Source organism: Schistocerca nitens, chromosome 8, assembly GCF_023898315.1.
Source record: "Schistocerca nitens isolate TAMUIC-IGC-003100 chromosome 8, iqSchNite1.1, whole genome shotgun sequence".
Taxonomy (NCBI): Eukaryota; Metazoa; Arthropoda; class Insecta; order Orthoptera; family Acrididae; genus Schistocerca; species Schistocerca nitens.
The window spans coordinates 57459714-57479733 of NC_064621.1; positions in this window are offsets into that span (position 1 = coordinate 57459714).

Here is a 20020-nt window from a genome sequence, read left to right on the forward strand (position 1 = left end):
TGTGTAGATTATTTCTTATTTTTTTGTTAGAACACTTTCAAGGGGTATTAATTTCAGTCTGTCACAAGCACAAAGATTCATTGTGTATTGTAGTTTTAGAATCAACAGTTTCTAATATTTTCACTGTGATAGGATGTTAGAGTAGTCTACTATTTGATAATGTAATTATGAGCTGTATAGATTGTTTCTTATTCTTTTTCTTTTCTTTTTTTTTTTTTTTACACTTTCATGTTTTGTATGAGGGACGACAGGTACAATCAATAGCACAAGTGTGGGCTGTATATAGAAAAGGGATAAATGTTGATGTTGTATGTGTAGAAAACTAGGGTGTATGATTTTATGTTTTTTAGAACAAAGATTCTTTTATTACCAATGTATCTAATAGATCATACATATAATCAATGCATATTTAAATACTGTAAGAATATCCTTTTGTCTGTAATGTTGCGAGATGAACGGAAGGGTGTGACTGATTGGGTGTCGTAGCGCTGAGGTGCCCACGCAGAACGCGCCCGTAACTACAAAAAATGCGGGAGGCCAACCTGACGTCGGCATGGGAGAGGCGACAGAGCCGCGGCACTCCCAACTCCACTGCCGGTTGGGGTACACTCCACGCGCCCGCTACAGCAGGTGCGACACGCACGTACCACTGGCCATTCATAAGTTCCGCCATCCTTACGACTGGGGAAAGTATCCCGCAGAGGCAACAGGGGGTGGATTCTTCTGCTCAACGGCTCACGCAACAGCGCCACGGCAGAATGAACGACGCACGGCAGAGTCCGGCGGGCATTTTTTACCAGCAACTATTAACTAGTACTGGACTGTGGAGCTGTGAAACAAGATGACTGCTCGTATGTCTCCATAAGGTGGAAAGTGAAGGACTGGTGTTCCCACGTTGTGAGTGGTGGAAAAGATTTTGTCTTTAGTAGACAGGACGATTGTTTTGTTTTGTCTTGACCACTAAATGGTGGGATCCATAAACTTTTGGCAGCGACTTGTTAAGTGTGCTTTGTCAATTGCATGTGGGATCCTTGGTATACTTAAAGAGGACAGTTGTCGTTTGGTGACTAATTATTGTATGAACGCAAGAAACTAAAGTGGGACATTGACATTTGCGTTTGTAGTAGGAGACATTTCTTTAATTGGTGCGAGAATAAGTGCTGTTTGTTGGAACTTACGACTTTTAATTACACCATGAACTGAAAGGACAGAACCATGAGTAATAGTAGTTGTAGGGCCATTTCTGGACGACCAGATTCGTGTGCATGGTAATCTGAGAGTGACCATGACATTTGTGTTTAATGTGAGATACAGTTTACTGTTCAGTGCGTGTTCAAAATGCCGATTTGAGTGACCTAAAGACTTTCGTCTGGGTAACCATGGGAGAGCTTTGACACCGAGACAGTGTTTCTAGGGAACCTGTCAGCAACTTTTTTGACCCCAAGAAAATCACAGAATGAAATGATTCCGTGTGACTCGCAAGATAGGGAATAATGTATTTGTGCTTGTAATTTTGTAAATTTTTTTGATATGTTTCATTCCTGAAGGGACAGCAAGTGTAATTGTATTTCATTAACATTTGTGTTTAGAATAGTTAATGTTTTTTTTTGTTTGTTCTGGGTTACCAGTTCACGTAGGATGTTTATTAGAATATTCGGTACAATGATGCTTTAATTATTAGCCAGTGGCGTAATACTAACGTAGCGGCTCTTATTGCATTGATCAGTAAGGTTGTCACAGGGGACAAGAGTTTGCATTGCACAACAAATATCGGAATTAACTGATGCATTTTGATGTCGTGGACAGTAATGATCTTGTTGGTGTGTTGACTGAAGCCACTTATTTTCATTATCACAGTGGTGATATTTCACATTAAAGTGTAATGAAGGCTTGTCGAAATGCAAGTTCTTGTCGTCTAAATGTGTAACAACAGAGAAATGAGCAGTAGAGTAAGATACGAGAGCTACTGGTGGATTCAAGCACTTATTGCTAACTATTTATTGCGTGTATTGATCAAAGTTGATGGACTGACTAGCTCAGCAGCAGGTATTTGTACTGGTGGACAAGGATAAGGTTAAACTCACAGTCGAGTTGTGGTGGCAATTGCTTAAGTGATGATAGTTAATGAGGTATGACATGATGTCTTAGATGAACTATATCACGTAACCAGTATGTAACTTGTGGTATATATCATTGTGTTTCTTCTCAGTTTTATTTCTCTGTACGTTTGATGTATATTTTAGAGTAATGGTATGGAGCCTGACATTATACATGGAACTAGTGTACGCAATTTTTTCTTTTGTTGATTTTGTTTTGTATTTAGACATTGCCGTGTAAAAGATTATTACAACGCAATTTATGAATGTCACATTACTTGTTCTGTGTTTGGACGGTGAGCTATTTAAAATTTTATGAGTACAATTAGTATTTTTTTAATTTGTTTTAGAAGTATTGAAGTTTGGATTACTCCTAAAAATAATGGAGAACCCGGTAACTGAGCAAATTTTTATGTCAACATTATTTTTATTTGTATGATGTAATGTTTTATTTGTCATGTGGATTGTTGTAATTTTGTATGTGTACGTTACTCCGGATTGTGGAGAGTACAATAATGCAACAACTGTGTCAATGATTTGGTAAAGTAACAGCATTGGGTCGTCTATTAGAGGTCACCAGGGGCTAAGGTCTCCTCCTGGTTATTTTGATGACTTGCTACGTTTGTTCTAATACAGTTTTCTTAAAAAAATGTTCAGAACTACCCTCGCATTGCAAGGATAGTACCGTGCCATTTTTTTCTGCATGGGTAGCCGGTGGTGAAAGGGTACAGTACCGCACGACATTGAAAATAGGTACAACATACTTCATTATTCTTGTCAGAACAATATATTTTTTCTAATAATAACTCAATTTCAATTAATACAGGGAAGCTGGATACCAGTGTGTGAAAGAATGACAATTTATTTATTTAATTGATCACATGTGCACTCCCACAAAATAAATCCCTACATCCAGTTTGGTGAGATCTGTGAAATGAATGAATATATGGTCGTCTGCTAACCGCAGATAGTGAATGTGAAAAGATGATCATCTTTGAGACGATCCTTTGGCCACCTTTGGTGGGACCCAAGAGATGAAATTTACCTGAGCTTTGAGCGCCTGAAATGTGGCTGACCAATACGGTAGCAAGGTGCTCCCCCACTTCGGCAGAGGTGTGAGAGGACCTGAAGAACGGCCACGTTTCAGCACTCTGTCTTAGTTGTGCTCCGTAAAGACAAAAGAGTGGAGACATGGTATGCGTGTGGAATATCTACGAGTAGTTTGAAATAATAATTTCTCTATTTCAGGAACTTTTGTGGGGAGAATTAAATGTCAGGCAGGTAATATTAATGGGATGGTAGTAATCTTCGGAAGTGACCAACGGTCACAATGAAACCACGTGTAGCAATAAGTTGAAATACTTCCGTGTGCTTAAGTTAAGCTGAATTACTAGCGTGTGTACTATAAGTTGAAATATTTAAGAAATAGCGTGTGCAGGACTTGAAATTAGAGGCGAGTACTTCCACGTGGTGAGTACTGTGTGAGTCTCAATCTGTGTATGAGACAAAGGATAAAGAGAAGTACTCATCCATGGTATCAGTTGAGGACTCGTGTGTGTGATGAATGTGTTCTTAATATTACTTTGTGAGATATGTTTCCGTGTGACGCTTGATTCAAACTATAACACTCTGAGAGAGAAACAAGGTGAGTCAGCCGTCTATCCAGCAACGCCACTTGGCTTGCATTGCACAGGAAGACGTGCATATGTCTCCAGAGTTCATAGTAGGAAAGAAGAATTACGAAGTGGGGCAGTGTCGTGTGAAACTGGGATATATACTAATTGAAGCGGGAAAGCTGAAAGTGATAGTGTTGTGACTATTTATTGTGTTGTATTCCATGTTGTAGTGTGGTGTATGTCATGTAATTTGGGTATGTGTGGTTCGCATGGGAGAGTAGCAAGGTAGTTTCAGAGGTAGTGGGTTATGCTTGTTCCTCTTGTACCGATCGGTCTGGAGGAAAGTTTCGTGATGATGGTTGTGAGAGTCGACGTGTGAGATATAGCAAAAGATCCACCATCCTATCCAGAAAGTGCACTGTAGCGTTAAATAATTACGAGACCATAAGGTAGAGAATCACCAATGTAAAGCCATGCCCACTGGGCGGAATTACTCAAGTGTTATTGTTGTAGGTTATAGAATTTGTGTGTTTAGGTTATAGAATTTATCGGAATAAATAAGATAGCTAAAAGAAAAAGATTGGTGGCCTTTTCCTTCGAATTGTATGTTGTCATGATATCCAGAATTTATAATGTGTGCGCCACTCATATTCAGTGCGATGGCCACGTGTTGATAAAAGCCGTTAAATAAAAAAAAAAAAAAAAATGTGCAGGTGCGTAGTGAACAGTCAGAGTTATGGAAATTACTGATAGTCAGATGTGTGTTTCCGTTGCGTATTATTCATATAGGAGGATAATTTGTAACTTAGTTGTGAGTACGAGAGTTCATGTTACTCGATAAATAAGAATGAATCCACTCGCTTGGCAGACCACTCATCTTGCAGGCCTGACTGCTTGATGCCACAGTATGAGCAAGGCATGTGGGTGCCTCTCAACGTAAACGGCGGCTCAATCGTGGCCTGATGGGAGCCACTGTGTCGTCGATAATGTGCGCTATCACAAGTTCCGATACCCAGCGCCTCCACCAGAATAATGTCACGAAGAAGAAGGAGTAAGCAGAGGAATGGCGAACACTACCTTCACTTAACGAAGGTTTATTCAGCACTTGCACGTACAAGAGCGCGTAGCCAACTGCCTCTATCCATAAGACAAACGGTATATACAGGGTGAGTCACCTAACGTTACCACTGGATACATTTCGTAAACCACATCAAATACTGACGAACCGATTCCACAGACCGAACGTGAGGAGAGGGGCTAGTGTAATTGTTTAATACAGACCATAAAAAAATGCACGGAAGTATGTTTTTTAACACAAACCTACGTTTTTTTAAATGGAACCACGTTAGTTTTGTTAGCACATCTGAACATATAAACAAATACGTAATTAGTGCCGTTTGTTGCATTATAAAATGTTAATTACATCCGGAGATATTTTAACCTAAAGTTGACGCTTGAAACCTCCGACGTGCAGTTGCGTGTTGTAACAAACACGGGCCACGGTCGGCGAGCAGCATCTGCAGGGACATGTTTACGATGACGACCGTGTTTACGAGTGTGCTGTAGTGCACTGTTGTGGTTTTGTCTAGCTGTCGCAGTGTCCGCACGTAGCGCTTGCTGCTATTGTTATTCTGCATTCGTCTCCGCACGCAGACCAACTGTAGTACACCGTGTTATCAGACGTCTGTGACAGTGTAGTGTTGTAGGAACTGTGACCATGGTGTATTCGAACTCTGAAAAGGCGGAGATGATACTCATCTATGGCGAGTGTCGACGAAATGCAGCTGAAGCCTGCAGTGTGTATGCAGAACGGTACCCGGACAGAGAGCATCCAACGTGCCGCACATTGAAAAACATCTACCGCCAACTGTATGCAACAGGTATGGTCGTAGCACGCAAACGGGTCCGTAACGGGCCCGTCACAGGAGAAGCGGGTGCAGTTGGTGTGTTAGCTGCTGTTGCCATGAACCCACACATGAGTACACGGGACATTGCGAGAGCCGGTGGACTGAGTCAAAGTAGTGTCATGCGCATACTGCATCGTCACCGCTTTCCCCCGTTTCATGTGTCGCTACATCAGGAATTACATGGTGATGACTTTAATCATCAATTCTGTCAATGGGCATTAACAGAGATTGCGTTGCAGTTCTACTTGTTTACCGATGATGCGGGTTTCGCAAACCACGGGGCAATGAATCTACGGAACATGCGTTACTGGTCTGTGGACAATCCTCGCCGGCTCAGACAGGTAGAGCGACAGCGACCGTGGACTGTAAATTTATGGCGACCACCTCATTGGTCCTCACTTCATTGCAGGGGCCCAAACAGCTGCAACATACATCGCGTTTCTACGGAATGATCTGCCAACGTTGCTCGAAAATGTCCCACTGGAAACACATCGACGTATGTGGTATCAGCATGATGGTGCACCTGCACATTCCGCAATTAACACTAGGCTGACCCTTGACAGGATGTTCGACGGGCGTTTCATAGGACGTGGAGGACGCATAAATTGGCCAGTCCATTCTCCTTATCTTACACCTCTGGACTTCTTTGTGTGGGGTACGTTGTGGTGTCACAGCCAGACACCACACGTGCTAGGTGGTAGCTTAAATCGGCCGCGGTCCTGTAGTACATGTCGTACCCGCGTGTCGCCACTGTGTGATCGCAAACCTAGCGCCACCACAAGGCAGGTATCGAGAGACTGACTCGAACTCAGCCCAGTTGTACGGACGACAGAGCTAGCGACTAGACGTACGAAGCCTTTCTCTCTCATTAGCCGAGAGACAGAATAGCCTTCAGCTAAGTTAATGGCTACGAACTAGCAAGGCGCCATTAGCCTTACAGTGATTGTAATTAAAGTCTCCTTTGTGCGATGTACCACAATGATTGATTAAAGATAAGTATTATACCAGCTACGTACTTTTCTTCATAGCATTAATTACGTATCCTGTTCCAGTACTTCACGCCCGTCTGCGTTAGTCTATCGTGCCTTTTAAGCCACCTCTATCTACAAGGTGTTGGCCCCGCTGCCGACACATCACATGGCGACGAGTCTACAAAGGATCTTGTGTTTTACTTTGCCCTAATTTCTTTGTGTCATAGCTTCGCCCCAATCTCCAGATGTACTGTCCGAATTTTATCGCTTGCAGAATCAGCAGACGCAGGCGTTATTGGATGCTCTTGGACAGCTCATCCAGGGTCAACGTGCGCTGCACACCGATGCGGCCGCCGCCGCTTCATCGCTACCGCAGCCGCAACATGCTGTTGCACCTCAATTCAGACCCTTTGATGGCACCCACGAGTCCTGGCAAGAGTGGTCCCGTCAATTCGCCTTCCACCTCGCCGCCTACAGAATTCAAGGTAATGAGCGGCAGCCGTTTTTGCTTTCTTGTGTCGGTGTGTCCACCTACCGTGTGATAGTGAAGTTGTTTCCCCGGCGCGACGTAGCAACTCTGTCCTACGAAGAACTTTTGTCTGCTTTAGATGCCTATTTCAAGGAAACAGTAAATGTCGTTGCAAAAAGGTATACTGTTATATCCTAGCCAGTAATGCCAACCGAGCCCGCTGCCAAAAAGGTTGGCAGCATCAAAGTCCGGACGCTGTCCGCATAAGCAGCGCCAGCGATACAGGAAATCGCCGCAAGTCTGCGCGCGCCACCACTGGCTTCTGGCTTCTTAAGCGCTGGAGTCGCGAGCGCTAGGACAGTTCTGTATTCGCCGCTCAGTTGTATACTCGCCACCGAATTGTGTACCTGCTAGTCAGTTGTGTGTTCATCGCAGCAGAGTTGTTGTTTGTCGTCAGCCGACGCTGACCAAGCCGCTCCAACTCGAACTAGACAGATTTCTGCAGACCATGTTCACCACTGTGTTCTGTATCGTCGTTAGTAAAGATAAGTACCGACTTTCATTTAATCCGAGTGTTTGGCTTTTCATCTTTCTGTTCACTGTTCCAGCGGACCGGTCAGCCCGCTATTAAAAGTGTGGCGGTGACTTCGTAGGCCGTTTCTACAGCGAAGTGTGGTCGCTACGAAGGCCGTCACAAAACTGGCGACGAGGACTTCCCAACTCGTGTGCAGGGCTGGTTCAACTTGTTTCTTGAGATAGAATTTTGGGGGCTGGTTTAATTTGTGTTCACTATGTCTGCCGAATTACAACAGTTGATCTTGTTACAGAGTCAGCAAATACAAAGTCTGGTGGAAGCAATCGCCAAACAAGCGGCTAATCCACCACCACACAAGGAACAAGCACAGGCAGCACCGCCTTTTCGTGCTTTTGAGGCATCACGAGAAGAATGGCAAGAATATTTCGCGCAGTTGCAGGCGCACATGTCAGTCTACAAAATCACGGGTAATGAGCGGCAGCTTTATTTAATTTCCACTGCAGTAGTGGAAGTCTATAGACTACTTTGTAAGTTGTTCCCGGAATCCAAGCCAGAAGCTTTAGACTATGACGTTGTTGTTACCAAGCTTGCTGAGTATTTCGAGTCGCGAGTTCATGTGGCAGCGGCCAGATTCAAGTTCTTCAGATTAAAGAAACTGCCACATCAATCTAATAAACAGTGGTTAACAGATTTACGGGGCCTCACCCGTCAGTGCCGATTTAATTGTGTGTGTGGAGCTTCCTACAGTGATGTCATGTTACGAGACGCTATTACTCAAAACATTGCAGATTCTCGTATTCGTGCTGCTATCTTAAAGTTGCCTGACCCGTCATTAGAGACTGTGATGAACATTATTGAAGCCCAAGATACTTTTGACTATGCTGAGTGTGAGTTAGATCAGCCATGTATTTCTCAAATTGCCTCTGCTAAGCAAGTTATGTCACGCCCGCGGCCCCACCGGCAGAGTCAGACTGTAAACACTAGCCGGCCGCGTCATGTTAAACACATTCGTCAGCCGCGTGTGCAAAATGATAGAGTTAAATCTTGCCCTAAGTGTGTTCTTGCTCATCCTCGTGAACGTTGCCCGTTAAGAAACGCGGTTTGTCACTTTTGTCAAAGGAAAGGACACATCCAACCTGTTTGTTTGCGTAAACGCAAGAACAATTCTAGTGCTGCCCAGCCCATGGATATTCATGTTCTTCAAAGCCAGCCCGCCCAGGAGGTCGGGTTTAAAGACTCTTCCACGGTTCGTGTGGGTAATAAACTTGTTCGCAATAAGCCACCCACCCAGCCCTCTGCTATGCGACCCAAGCGTAATTCAAACGCTGTAAAAAGTAATGTACAGACTGCAAGTGAAGCGGGAGTTGTTGTTCCATCCGCCCAACCCACGAGTTGTCGTAAGCAGCGAACACGCGCTAAACGCGCTGATTTTGTGCCTTCCGCCTCCGCTGCACCGATCCAGAGACAGTGTAATAAACTATTTGTGAAGCTACGCATCCAGGATAAGACCTTCAATTTTCAATTAGACACTGGTGCGTCTGTGACTCTCATAAATAGTGCTACGTATGCGGCTATCGGCCGCCCTAAACTTTCAGCGGCAAAACATTCTTTGGCTACTTATAGTGGCGAACACATTCCTGTGTTAGGTGTATGTAGCGTGCCTGCCACATTCCGGGGCAACACAAAAACAGTTTCATTTACAGTGCTCCGCGCTACAGACAGTGTAAACATTTTCGGATTAGACTGTTTTGACTTGTTTGGCCTGTCTATCCAAGACAATGTGTTGCAACTTAATTCTGTTGTTGTTCCTGAAGACAGCATAACCGATTTGTGTAAACGATACAGTGACATATTTAAAGACGAACTCGGTTGTGCTGCGAATTTTGCCGCTCATATTACGTTAAAAGATAATGCTCAGCCTCGATTTTTTCGTGCTCGTCCAGTGCCTCACGCCCTCCGGGCACCTGTAGAAGATGAACTTCGTCGTTGGCAAAACAACGGTGTTATTCAACCCGTTTCAGCGAGCCAGTGGGCTTCTCCCTTAGTTATTATAAAGAAACCGTCTGGCAAGTTACGTTTGTGTGCTGATTTTAAGTCGACAGTTAATCCTCAGACTGTCATTGATTCTTTTCCTTTGCCTAGACCGGACGAGCTGATGGATAAGTTAGGGGAAGCTCGTTTCTCTTCCAAAATGGATCTCCGTGAAGCTTATTTGCAATTGCCCCTCGACGAGCAATCACAACAGTATTTTGTCATAAACACGTCGTTGGGGTTGTTCCGTTTTCTGCGTTTGCCTTTTGGTTGTGCGTCAGCTCCAGCTGTTTTTCAGCGTTTTTTGTCCCAACTTTTGGCTAATGTGCCATCGTGTTGCAACTATTTAGACGATATTGTTGTGTCCGGTCGGACGCCTGCTGAACATTTCCGTAATTTGGAGTGTTTGTTTACAGTGTTGTCTCAGGCAGGCCTACGTTGCAACATCGATAAATGTTCATTTTTCCTTACGGAGTTGGAGTATCTGGGACATGTTATTAATGCTCAAGGCATTCATCCCTCCCAGTCACATTTAGCAGCTATTCGTGATTTGCCCGCCCCTCGCAATCTGCATGAATTGCAAGCAGTTCTTGGCAAATTGACATATTATATTAGGTTTATACCTAATGCATCACAGATTGCTGCACCGTTGCATCGTCTCCGCCGTACGAATGTTCCGTTTGTGTGGTCAGCAGCTTGCCAATCAGCGTTTCAGCAGCTTAAAGAGACTTTATTGAATGATCGTTGTCTGGTCCATTACGACCCTAACAAGCCTCTGGTGTTAGCTTGTGATGCTTCTTCTTTCGGCCTCGGTGCTGTGTTGTCTCACCGAGTCGGTAACACCGAACGTCCTATTGCGTTCGCATCTAAATTGTTAAACAAAGCTCAGTGTAATTATAGCCAATTGGACAAGGAAGCGTTGGCTATTGTGTTCGGTGTCACAAAATTCCATCACTACCTCTATGGTAGACCATTCTATTTAGTAACAGATCACAAGCCCCTGACGTCACTGTTTCATCCGTCTAAACCAGTTCCTCAGCGGACAGCTCAGAGACTACAACGTTGGGCTCTTTTGTTATCACAATACCAGTATGAGATACTGTATCGCCCTACAGCTCAGCATGCAAACGCTGACGCGCTTTCTAGATTGCCGATTGCTGCGGATGATGTCTTCGATTCCTCTGACGACTCTTGCCATCAGATTGGCGCCGATGTGCATCAATCCCTCCGGGATTTTCCGATTGATTATCGTCAGGTGGCACGTGAGACAGCTACGGATCCTCATCTGAGTTTACTATTACGTTTTGTTCAACGTGGTTGGCCGTCCAAGGCAAAGGACATATCGGATCCTGTGGTTCGTCGCTATTATCCGCAACGTCATCTGTTGTCCGTTTCGGACGGAGTTTTGCTGTTACGCACCGAGAATGACCAGCGTGTAGTGGTTCCCCAAGTGCTCCAATCCAAGGTCCTCGACTTGTTGCATCAAGGTCATTGGGGAGTGGTCCGCACCAAGCAGCTTGCCCGCCGTCATTGTACATGGATCGGTATTGATAAGCAGATTACGCAGATGTTTACAGATTGTTCAACGTGTGCCGAACACCAAGCTGCTCCGCCTCAACGATATTTTGAGTGGGCACGCCCTGCCGGTCCCTGGCAGCGAGTACATATTGATTTCGCTGGTCCATATTGGAATTCTCGTTGGCTCATCGTGATAGACGCATTTAGTAATTTTCCGTTTGTTGTGCCCATGCAGTCTACAACGTCTGCAAAAACTATACAGGCGTTGACTTCAATTTTTTGTATTGAGGGTCTTCCAGAAGTTTTAGTGTCTGACAATGGTCCGCAATTTACCTCTGCTGAATTTGAAAGTTTTTGTTCTGCCAATGGCATTCGCCATGTTCTTACTCCGCCGTTCCACCCTCAATCGAATGGTGCAGCGGAACGTTTTGTACGCACATTCAAGGATCATATGGACCGCCTTCGTGCTACGCACTCTCGTCAGCAGGCCATCATCACGTTCCTGTCGTCGTACCCGACCACGCCACGCGACGGCCCTTCGCCTGCGGAGCTTCTCCACGGCCGTCGTCATCGCACCCTACTACGGTTGTTGCACCCCCCGGATCGACCCACCGCTTCTGAGCATCGCACGCGTTTTCATCGCAACGACGCCGTTTTTTTCAGAGTTTATCACGGTCGCCGTCGTTGGGAACGTGGTACCGTGATAAGTGTCCAGGGTCGCGGTTTTTATACTGTTCAAGGTGCTACTGGGGTGCACAGGAGGCATCAGAACCAGTTGCGCCGCGCTGGCCGCCCGGATTCTGCCGCTCGTTCTTTGTCCACAGATTTGGTCCGCGGCGGGTTCCAGCCGCGCCTTCCGACTTCCCTGCCGCCCCCAGGGCAGCAGCAGCAGCCGTCGCCGCTACCACGCCGACAGCCCGTCCCGTTGATGCCTCCCGCGCAGCTTCATGCGGGAGCGCCCCGGGTGGTCGCTCCGGCGCCTGCGGTCCCTCTTCAGTCGCCACCGCCTTCGGAGCTGATGGACGTCGACCCCTCAGCCGGGCCGCCTTCCCAAGCGGTGGCTGTGCAGCCTGTACTGCAGCCGCTTTCTTTGGGCACCCCCAAGGAGTCTGACACCGCAGCGCCTTGTCCGGCGCCCACTCAGCAGCCGTCGACGCAGCGTCAGGAGACGCTGCCTCTCTTCGTGGGTCCCGACGCCCCGTCGCGTCCAGTACCAGAAGCTGCGCCCGTGGTCGCAGGCGTGCACCCTGACCTCGGTTTTCAGTCGGTGTTTCCCGAGGCCCCGCGCAGCCAATGCTGGGGTGCGGACCGGGGACTGCCACCGACAACAGTCTCCGCCCCGGTCTCTTCTGCTACATCTGCGGCCAGACCCCTCCCCCGCCGTCGACGCTCGCCACGTCATTATTCAACGACGGTGCGGCGATTTGGGGGGGAGGAGTGTTATATCCTAGCCAGTAATGCCAACCGAGCCCGCTGCCAAAAAGGTTGGCAGCATCAAAGTCCGGACGCTGTCCGCATAAGCAGCGCCAGCGATACAGGAAATCGCCGCAAGTCTGCGCGCGCCACCGCTGGCTTCTGGCTTCTTAAGCGCTGGAGTCGCGAGCGCTAGGACAGTTCTGTATTCGCCGCTCAGTTGTATACTCGCCACCGAATTGTGTACCTGCTAGTCAGTTGTGTGTTCATCGCAGCAGAGTTGTTGTTTGTCGTCAGCCGACGCTGACCAAGCCGCTCCAACTCGAACTAGACAGATTTCTGCAGACCATGTTCACCACTGTGTTCTGTATCGTCGTTAGTAAAGATAAGTACCGACTTTCATTTAATCCGAGTGTTTGGCTTTTCATCTTTCTGTTCACTGTTCCAGCGGACCGGTCAGCCCGCTATTAAAAGTGTGGCGGTGACTTCGTAGGCCGTTTCTACAGCGAAGTGTGGTCGCTACGAAGGCCGTCACAAAATATACGTTCTTTCGTACAAAACGTACGGCCGGTCAGACTAATAGGGAGTGGGTTGCGACATTGCAAGGACTTACTAGGGAGTGTGCGTTTGAATGCGAATGTGGACTTCCTTATTCAGATACTATGGTGCGTGATGCAATAGCACAGAATGTTTCTGATGTTCGCATACGGGAACAGATTTTGAAACTAGTTAATCCCTCCCTTCAACAAGTGATAGACATATTGGATAGGCAAGACACACTTGACTTTGCTCAGCACTCATTTGCAACTTCGCCGGCAGTGTGTCACATTAACCGGCCCGCCGGGCCCGCTGCACGGGACGCTCAGCGGCCCTCGCGCCCGTCAGCGCAGCGGCAGCCTAGCTCGCAAACACGTGCGCCGCGTAAGCAAGCTAATGCAGTGAAATCATGCCCGCGGTGTGCAACTCGACATTTGCGTGAAAATTGCCCGTCACGCCAAGCTATTTGCTTTTACTGTCATAAGAAAGGACATGTCCAAAGTGTTTGCCAGAAAAAGCTCAGATCAGACACTCACACCAATTCCAGGCCCTTTGCTTCGCGCCGGAATCGAACCAAGGAAACTCAGGCTCGTGAACCTTCGCCCATGGATATTCATGTAGTTCATTCCACCCCGTCCGGTGACAGTGTTCATTCCACAAAAAGTGTGCGTCGACGTCGACGGAAGTCCCGTCACGTCGCACGTGATTCTGTCCCAGTGTCTGTTCCAGTTGCACAACACAGTCGCTTTTGTCGTCAGCTGGACAATAAACTTTTTGTCGACTTAGACTTTGCAGGCAAAGTGATACCATTCCAGCTCGATACCGGAGCTGCAGTTTCATTGCTCAATCACGACACGTACAACCAACTGGGCAAACCTCCGTTGCGTGCCGCAAATGTTCAGCTCAATAGTTACTCAGGCCAGAAAATACCAGTGTTAGGACAGTGCAGCCTTCTTGCAACATACAAGGGACTAACAAAACTTGTGTCATTTTACGTTCTTCGTTCTTCTACTGCAGTGAACTTGTTTGGTTTAGATTTATTTCAGTTGTTTAACTTGTCTATAGTAAATCAGGTCCTCTCAGTGATTCAGACTGTGCCTTCCGCCAGTGTTTCTAGTCTCTGTGAAGAATTTGCGGACATCTTTGCACCGGGCCTTGGTTGCGCTAAGAACTATGAAGCACATTTGGAACTGAAAGCAAATGCGCAACCGAAGTTTATCCGAGCGCGCAATGTTCCCCACGCATTGCGTGATGAGGTCGCAAGAACATTACAAGATTTAGAATCTCAAGGTGTAATTGAACGTGTGCAGGCTTCTCTCTGGGCCTCACCCTTCGTAATTTTGGCAAAACCTTCCGGAAAATTGAGACTTTGTGTGGACTTCAAGGCAACTGTGAATCCACAACTTGTGACTGCAACTTTTCCGTTGCCCCGCCCGGAAGATATTTTTGACAAACTGTGCCCGGGAACATATTTTTCAAAGTTGGACCTAGCAGATGCTTACTTGCAAATACCGGTGGACGAAGAATCCCAGCGCGTCTTGGTGGTAAACACGCATCTTGGTTTGTATCGCTTCAAAAGACTGCCATTCGGGTGTGCGTCCGCACCTGCATTCTTTCAGCAATATTTACAAACTGTTTGTGCGTCGGTCCCTACTGCTGCGAACTATCTGGACGATATTGTGATCTCCAGAAAGACAGAAGCCGAACATTTGCAAAATCTCCGAACATTATTTCAGGTCTTGCGACAAAATGGTCTTCGCTTGAGGAAGGACAAATGTGTGTTTTTTGCTCGGGATTTACCCTACCTGGGCCATGTCCTCAATGCCCAAGGAATACATCCGAGTCCAGAGCACCTCCGTGCCATACAGGATTTGCCGTCACTGCAGAACTTGAAACGGCTGCAAAGTGTGTTGGGGAAAATTAATTACTACCATAAATATGTTCCCCATGCCTCTTCCATTTCAGCTCTGCTTCATCGCTTACGCCGTAAAGGTGTTCCGTTCGTCTGGACGACGGAATGCGAACGCGCCTTTCGCCAGTTGAAATCGGCGTTGCTTTCACATACTTGCCTTACGCCGTTCGATCCCCAGAAACCCCTTTTGTTGATGGTAGATGCATCGGATTTCGGGATCGGTGCTGTGCTTGCGCACAAAGATGGATCGCATGATCGCCCTATTGCCTTTGCGTCAAAATTGCTCTCATCTGCGCAAAGAAATTCTTCACAGATAGAGAAAGAGGCTTTAGCTCTCGTGTTTGGTGTTACTAAGTTTCACGATTTCTTGTATGGTCGTCACTTTACCATCATCACGGACCACAAACCTTTGACATCGCTTTTTCATCCGAACAAGCCGGTACCTCCGCGTATGGCGCAGAAATTCATTCGCTGGTCTCTTTTCCTCTCGCAGTACCGCTACGATATCTTGTATCGGTCCACTGCTAAGCACGGAAACGCTGATGCGTTGTCCCGTTTGCCTGTTGCTGAGGATAAAGCATTCGATTCTTCCAAACTTGCTTGCATGTTCATTGATGCGGAAACTGATGACGTGGTCGCATCGTTTCCGATTGATTTTCGTCGTGTCGCTACAGCCACGGCTGCTGACCCTGTCCTTGCTCCCGTTTTGCGTTTTGTTGCTACGCAATGGCCCTTGTCCAAGTCACGGATCGAGGATCCGCTGGTTCGCCGATTTTTTGCTCACAAGGAGAGACTTTTTGTACGACGTGGTGTTTTGTCGTTGCGTTCTGATAATGATCAGTCCCGAGTCGTGGTCCCACGTTCGTTACAGTCCTCTGTCTTACGGCTTCTTCACCACGGACATTGGGGTATAGTGCGTACGAAACAACTTGCTCGTCAGCACTGTACTTGGTTCGGAATCGATGCTGCGATTACGAATATGTGCTCCTATTGCGTGGCGTGTGCCGAGCAACAATCCGCACCGCCGCCGAAATTCTTTGCATGGCCAAAAGCCACTTCCCCTTGGCAACGCTTGCACATCGATTTTGCTGGTCCATTCTGGAATGCTCGTTGGTTGGTTGTGGTCGATGCTTTCAGTAATTTTCCTTTTGTTGTCCGGATGTCTTCCACGACGTCTTCTGCCACAATCCAAGCCTTGTCTGCTATCTTTTGCATTGAAGGTCTTCCGCAGACTATTGTTTCCGACAATGGCCCACAATTCATGTCCGCAGAATTTCAGTCCTTCTGCAAGGCCAATGGTATTCAACATCTGACGTCCGCGCCGTTTTCGCCTCAGTCAAACGGTGCCGCGGAACGATTGGTCCGGACTTCCAAGTCACAGATGTTGAAATTGAAAGAGTCGCATTCTCGGGAGGACACATTATTGCTCTTTTTGTCCTCGTATCGCTCTCAGCCCCGCGATGGTCGCTCGCCGGCTGAGTTGCTCCATGGTCGTTCTCATCGAACCTTGATGTCTTTGCTGCATCCGCCGCATCAGGTTCCTGTGCAGCGGCAGACTCCTGCTTTTGCTCCTGGCGACGTTGTCTTCTATCGCAACTATCGCGGTTCACGGCGTTGGCTCGCAGGGCGCATTCTTCGCTGCCTCGGCCGCGCGATGTATTTGGTTTTGGGGGCCTCTGGTGAGGTGCGTCGGCATCTCAATCAGCTGCGCCTCTGTCGTCGCCCGGGTTCTGCCGCTCCCCGTCTGCTTTCAGCGACGGAGCCGTCAGGTCAGCACCCTGGGGACCCATCTACTGGCTCGCCTTATCCCCAGGTGTTACCGACGCTGCCTTCCGTTTTGCCTCATGGCGTCGCGCCGCCGCCGCAGCCGCCGCAGCCGCCGCAGCCGCCTCCGGCGCCGCCCGCAGTGGACGCTTCGCTGCAGCCGCCACGCGCCTCCCTGGGTCACGCGCCGCCGATCGCTTCCCGTGACCAGCTGTCCTCCGCCATGGAACTCTTGCCCGCTCCGGACCAGATGTCGTCATCGCGCGTCGGATTCTCCGACCACATGGAGGTCGACCCTTCGGCCCCTCCTGTCTCTTTACGGGCGCATACACCGCATGTTGACGTGCACCCTGGACTAGGTTTTCAGGCGTTTCCTAGCTCCCCTCGGACCGAATGGCCGGGTGCGGGTGGCACAGCCTCGCCTGTTGTTAGGCTCCCCACCTCATCGCATACGTCAACGTGGGGTCCTCCCCACGGCGGGCGGAAGCCTTATCTCACGACCGTTCGCTGATTTGCGGGGGAGGAATGTGGTGTCACAGCCAGACACCACACGTGCTAGGTGGTATCTTAAATCGGCCGCGGTCCTGTAGTACATGTCGGACCCGCGTGTCGCCACTGTGTGATCGCAAACCTAGCGCCACCGCAAGGCAGGTATCGAGAGACTGACTCGAACTCAGCCCAGTTGTACGGACGACAGAGCTAGCGACTAGACGTACGAAGCCTTTCTCTCTCATTAGCCGAGAGACAGAATAGCCTTCAGCTAAGTTAATGGCTACGAACTAGCAAGGCGCCATTAGCCTTACAGTGATTGTAATTAAAGTCTCCTTTGTGCGATGTACCACAATGATTGATTAAAGATAAGTATTATACCAGCTACGTACTTTTCTTCATAGCATTAATTACGTATCCTGTTCCAGTACTTCACGCCCGTCTGCGTTAGTCTAGCGTGCCTTTTAAGCCACGTCTATCTACAAGGTGTTGGCCCCGCTGCCGACACATCATACGTTAAAGGAGAATGTGTACCGTGATGTGCCTACATCCCCAGAGGATATGAAACAACGTATTGTGGCAGCCTGCGGCGACATTACACCAGATGTACTGCGGCGTGTACGAAATTCATTACGCCAGAGATTGCAATTGTGTACAGCAAATGATGGCCACCACATTGAACATCTATTGGCCTGACATGTCGGGACACACTCTATTCCACTCCATAATTGAAAACGGTAACCACGTGTGTACGTGTACCTCATCCCTCATGGTAATGTACATGTGCGTCAGTGAAAAAGACCAACAAAAAGGTGTTAGCATGTGGACGTAATGTGCTGTTCCAGTCTCTTCTGTACCTAAGGTCCATCACCGTTCCCTTTGGATCCCTACATAATTCGGTGCTCTCCGATACACACGATCGAACAGCGGAGGAGTGGTACTCAAGCGTCAACTTTAGGTTACAATATCTCTGGATGTAATTGACATTTTGCAATGCAACAAACGGCACTGATTACGTGTTTGTTTATATGTTCAGATGTGCTAACAAAACTAACGGGGTTCCATTTAAAAAAACCTAGGTTTGTTTTAAAGAACATACTTCCGTGCATTTATTTTATGGTTAGTATTAACCATTTACACTAGCCCCTCTCCTCACGTTCGGTCTGTGGAATCGATTCGTTAGTATTTGATGTGGTTTACGAAATATATCCAGCGGTAATGTTAGGTGACTCACGCTGTATACAGTTACAGAACATCCCAGTACAATGATTCATGACGTTTGTGGCTACTTCTAGAATGTACTCGAACCGAATAGAGAAATTAAAGTTTTACAGTTCAGGTGAGTATTGAACTCACAACCCTCCATTCAACAGACTAGTGTCATACCAACTACACCACGCTGACTATGCTACTCAGCTCGTTCTTTGTAGAGCAGTATTTCATTTTTGTGGATATTCCAAGTCAGAAATTGCTCTTCATGTCACTCAACTTTTATAATGTGCTTTTATTTTGACTTTCAATTAAACAGTTTATACCGAGTACACAGTAGTTGCTTTTGACATTTACTGAGAATAATTTTGATTATTTCACGTTCATATATGATTAACTTTAATGTTCTGTTTCACTATACTTCTGACATGCACAGTATGGGCTAACCAACTGTCAGTACTGTTCAGTAGTTATACTACGATATCAAAAGCACACGTTGCACGAGGAGAAAGTTTTTGAAAAAAGAATGTTCGTTATTTTCATTTACAGTTAATTCTTTATAGAAGATGGCCGTTCACAGCCTCGTTTCATCTGACCAGTTACTCAGTTTGTCTGTGAATTCTGTCACGTGCCCTCTGTAGTTTCACTGGAGAAGGGTGACGTAAGGCTGGTTGCTGAAGGACACATGGAGGAGGAGGAGGAGGGTACACTCACTATTGCTGCAACCTCATCTAAATCAGAATGTGAGGCAAAGCTTCTAGCTGACCACTGAACTTGTCGTTATACAACTTCTGCTGAGTGCTATCCTTTGACACTTCCGATAACTGCTCCATCAGAGGGACTACAATTATCACTAGTATAAGCTGATCATGGTTTCAGCATCTTTGTGCAATTCTACTTTTACATTTAAAAGAGTTATCCGGAGGAAACGATTCCTCTTTTAAAAGCGATAGCGAAGCTCAACAGGCATAATCACATGCAAAACTCGTGCAAATAATCTTATCGAATCTTTAAAACTACTCGTGGCCGAGTGACGCTCAGTACAATCGTAAGCTACGTCACCGCACGTGTCGCGAATAAACTTCTTTACCATTCTCGCTTAACTGTGAGACCTACAGATCATTTAGGTGTGACGAAAGTCACTTTCTGTGTTGTATGCCAATCTGTGCGTCCAATCCTGACCATAACAAAACAAAAAAGGCCAGTGCAAAACATACTTCGGACTCACGACATTGTGGTCGTGGCTGAGGTGTTTGGACGCCGCTAGAGACGTCAAAAGGCTGTTCCTGATGATCCATCGTTCCTTAACCACTCCAGGATATCAGAGTAGCCTTTATGTCACCGATGAAAACTGACGGCAAATCGTAGACGTACTTAGCAGAGACACCTATTCGTTGTCAGGATGGTGTTGTTGGACCTGGACAGAATTTTCGGCACTAATAAAAAATTATTAGCAAGTTACCATTTATTCGTTCAGATTTACAGCTCTGTATCCTCTCGTGAACTTCAGCTGATGACTCATGCTAGTAACATGGTATGATTGCACTGACTCC